This window comes from Formica exsecta, unplaced genomic scaffold (assembly GCF_003651465.1).
Source record: "Formica exsecta isolate Colony F162 unplaced genomic scaffold, ASM365146v1 scaffold4674, whole genome shotgun sequence".
Classification (NCBI taxonomy): domain Eukaryota; kingdom Metazoa; phylum Arthropoda; class Insecta; order Hymenoptera; family Formicidae; genus Formica; species Formica exsecta.
This window is the reverse complement of record NW_021851911.1, coordinates 1-620: the sequence shown is the minus strand read 5'-3', so window position 1 is coordinate 620 and position 620 is coordinate 1. Positions and strand designations below refer to the sequence as shown.

General features: G+C 31.8%; 1 long non-coding RNA gene across 1 annotated transcript; it reads right to left on the bottom strand.

The window, feature by feature from the left end:
* Window positions 1-298: 298 nt before the first annotated feature.
* Window positions 299-620, bottom strand: LOC115241097. Its single transcript, XR_003884864.1, has 2 exons — window positions 531-620; window positions 299-381 (listed from the first exon to the last, which is right to left on the bottom strand). It is a non-coding gene; the product is annotated as an uncharacterized LOC115241097 (long non-coding RNA).

Sequence of the window (620 nt, the reverse complement as noted above, 5' to 3'; positions counted from 1 at the left end):
TTCAACGCGCGTAAATAATAAAAAATATTTGGCAGAAAATATGTCGTCTGCAAATCCTATGTCCATTGTTTTTAATAACAAGAACATTAGCTTATACAGCAGACATTTATTTAAGTCTCATTTGACTCCAATATGATACTGCAACACTTATTGGAAACACTGGAGACTAGATATTAAAAAATAAAACAAAAAATAAAACGCGTTTTTTAACCGACCTTATAGTCAAGTACGATTCTCTCGACCATTCCTTTGTCCAACATTTTCTTATACCACTCTTGTAATCTTTTAGGCTTTGGTATTTTCTGTTCTGCAGGATGGCAGTGAAAGATGTAATCATCCCCTTCGGAAGGTGGACATGCCCAAATGTGAGCCATAGTGTAACTACAAAAATATCCATCATATTTTTTAAATACAACATCATATTTTAGATATTAAAGATAATTAGTATTGTATCAATGTATGTTATATTAATGTAATAACTGGATATAATGTATAATTATATCCAGTTAATATATTTTTTTTTAACTCACCCAAGTTGCTTTGCGTAATCGAGATATCCAAGAAGAATCTCGTGATATACAGCCGTACGAAATTGTCTAGGCCGGAAGAAATGGACAGAA